Source organism: Pteropus medius, unplaced genomic scaffold, assembly GCF_902729225.1.
Source record: "Pteropus medius unplaced genomic scaffold, Ma_sr-lr_union100, whole genome shotgun sequence".
In the NCBI taxonomy this organism is placed as follows: domain Eukaryota; kingdom Metazoa; phylum Chordata; class Mammalia; order Chiroptera; family Pteropodidae; genus Pteropus; species Pteropus medius.
The window spans coordinates 33,565,062-33,568,583 of NW_024354500.1; the positions used below are offsets into that span (position 1 = coordinate 33,565,062).

Consider the following 3,522-nt stretch of genomic DNA (forward strand, 5'->3'; position numbering starts at 1 on the left):
GTTACTGATTATCACATTCAGCTAGAGTTCTATTTATTTTCTTATTTTATCTCTGTTGGACTTTAAAGAAGTGTATTAAAGGACATCAATTTCAATATCACTTGAGTTCACTACTTGAGTCAAGGACTAGCAGTGCCTTCTCTGTAATCATATGCTGGTGGTGCAAAAGTTATTTCCCACCCCCAGCTTTATCGAAATACAATTCACATATAATACTGTGTAAGTTTAAGGTATAAATGTGATAATTTGCCATACATATATATTCTGAAATGTTTACCACAGTAAGATTGGTTAATACACTCTTTACCTCAATTATCATTTTGTTATTTTTATGGTGAGAACATTAAAACTTAGAATACAGCAAATTTCAAGTATACAGTACAGTATTAACTATAATCATCATGCTGTGCATTAGATCATCAGAACTTATTCACCTTATAACCGAAAGTGTTTACTCTTTTATTTCTGTACTCCCCAGCCCCTGGCAAGCACCTTTGTATACCCTCTGTTTCTATGAGTTCAGCTTTTTTGATTTCACATATAAGTGAGATCATATAGTACGTGCCTGACTTCTTCATTTAGCATAATGCCATCAAGGTCCATCTACGTGGTCACAAATGGAAGGATTTTCTTCTTTTCTATGGATAAATAATATTCCTTTGTATATATAAACTACATTTTCTGTATCCATTCATCTATCAGTGGACATTTAGGTTGTTCCCATGTCTTGGCTACTGTGAGTAATGCTGTAATGAACATGGGAGTGTAGATATTTCTGTGAAAGAGTGATTTCACCTCCTTTAGATATAAATCCAGAAATGAGATTGTTGAATCATGGTAATACCATTTTTAATTTTTCTGAAGAAACTCCATACTGTTTTCCATAGTGGCTGCACCAATTTACATTCCCATCTACAATATACCAGAGTTCTCTTTTCTCCATATCCTCATTAGCATTTGTTATCTCTTGTCTTTTTGATAATAGCTATTCTAACATGTGTAAGATAATGTCCCGTTTTGGTTTCGATTTGAATTTCCCTGAGGATCAGTGATATTGAGCACCTTTTCATGTACTTGCCAGCTGCAAAGTGTCTTTCACTGTGTCCTGGCTATTGTTCCAAATCAAATTGCTCAAATTCTAGAGTTACCAAATAGCAATACAAATGAGTAGTGTACCGGGACTCAAATCATAATTGTAGGTGCCTCTCTGTCTTCATGAATATAACCATTATATTCTAGTCCTCATAACTTTTTTGAGGCTTTCTTGTGGTCATATTGAAATGACTATCAAAAATGATCACGCCTGCCTATTTGTGTGTCTGATACCGAGGTAAGATCATTTTGCAGGATTAATGATAGCTTCCTTTTGGCAAGAGGTAAAACCACACTTTCATTCCTCTGTCATTTCTCTAAATATTCATGGTCAGGGATGGGTTGGGTGTGTCATATATAAGTAAATGAAACTGCCTTGTATATTGCTTTGTTTATTATCCTTCACATTTTCCTGATACATCCTACTGTTTTCACTATTGTTCATTTCTGTTGGCACCAGATTCTCTGCTCATCCTGAGTCTCTGTATCACTTGCTGATCTCCTTTGGAGGCTGGTCTTTGATATATGCTTGTACCACTACTGATCATGTCTTACAGTTCTGGGGCTGCTATTGCTTTATTCATATTTCCTGTGAATGGTAGTCACATGCACTAGACTTCTGGGATTGAGGTTATCTCCTCTCTCCATTCTTTGAGTCTTCTTGCTCGCTCACTTATCTCTTTCTGGGTAGTACTAAAAAATCTTTCTTTTTCTTTGCCAAAATCTTTTCTAAGATTTTCTATAACACTATTGTTTAGGCCATAGTTTTAAAGATTTTGACAGTTTCTCCCCAGATCTCTCCTTTCTTGGTTGTGTAGAGTCTCAGAAAAGATGTTAGGTCAAGAGAATGTCAGATATAACTTTACAATGTACCTGGAATATTTGTTTCTATGACATTTAGGATCTTTTACTGCATCAGTCCATTGCCAAAAAGACTCTATACTCATTTAGGATGAATCTTGTAGCTTCTTAATATTTGACTTCTAAGTCTCCAGTTCTTTCACTCTCCACTAACCAGTGTGTCAGGCATGTCTCAATAACAAATGCTATAGGTTGACATCATTTTTTTCCCAAGGAACTCTTGGACATCATGCAGATTAAGAATGTGATATCTAAAAATCCCAGATAAACAGACTTAGAGCCCAGAACACAGAGAGGAACTCTTTGGAAGGCAGGGAAATAGAGGTAAGAGAGGGATTGTCTAAAATGCATATCTGAATTTCAGGTCTGCCCTCACCAAAATTGCTGTTATGAATATGCCAATTTTTCCTGTCACCTACACTGTATTTCATTTAATGTATGAACTCAACAAGGAACCAGAATCAGTGATCAATATCATTCTCACATGTTCGGTTCTTTTTTTTCTGATCCTGCCTCTGTGTTGTCCAAATAGTTTGCTCTCCTGAACTGCAGTTGCCTCAAGTATTTCAATTCTTGTTTACAATGACTCACTTTTGAAAAGTAGATCCCGACCACCTTACCTTTGTCATAAGTAGTGTAAGAACATAATCAGGGACATACAAGTGTACTATTTACTAGAAGAATAAACTGCTGTTATTTTACCAAGGAGATACGTGGTACCTGTTGATTGGTATACTCAGGATGTGTAGCTGTGGGCATGACTACGTCTTCCATCAGCCAGAAGTACATGATGAAGGGAGGCCTTTCTTGTCTCTATTGCATGAGAGCCTTATATCACAGATCAGAACAAATGATACAATGAATACAGATCTAATAACCTAAAACAACTCAGTTTGAGATCACTTAGTGTGGGGGCAAATATTTCTTTAAAATTTAATGATATTTTGATTCTTTAATAACTTATTTATAATTGTCATTCTGAGCTACTTTTATTGCATGTATTATTTTCATATTGAAACTTTAATTAATGTGGAAAAAAATTGAAAGTAAATCCCTAACAGATTTCCATGTGTAATGATTAAAAATTAAAAATGAGTCTATAGCCATGCTACCCTGAACAAGCCCGATCCCATCTGATTTCGGAAGCTAAGCAGGTTCGGGCCTGGTTTGTACTTGGATGGGAGACCACCTAGGAAGATGAGGTGCTATAAGCATAAAAAACAAAAAAAAAGGGATTGTAAGCTGACAAGGTCCTTGCAATCTGTGAGGTCAACCAAGGGTTAACTCACTTAAAAAATAAAAATAAATTAATTAATTAAAAATTAAAAATGATGACTGCTTAGGCTTCAGTTATCTAGAAAATACACTTCTGTAGAATACCTAATTTCCTAACGCTACTGAATGAATGACATATTATTAGCTTATTTTTATTATGTGTCTCTCATAACATAGAATACTATAGATGCTTCTTTGCTCAAGGAAATTATGACCTTAGTGATGAAAAGTAAAGTTAACATACCTGCAAGAAGCAGAGTTAAAACACTCAAATTAGGAAACATTTGAATGCCT

General features: G+C 35.2%; 1 pseudogene; it reads left to right on the forward strand.

The window, feature by feature from the left end:
* Positions 1-3,048: 3,048 nt before the first annotated feature.
* LOC120595144 (uncharacterized) lies at positions 3,049-3,167 on the forward strand (annotated as a pseudogene).
* The last annotated feature ends 355 nt before the right edge of the window (positions 3,168-3,522 follow it).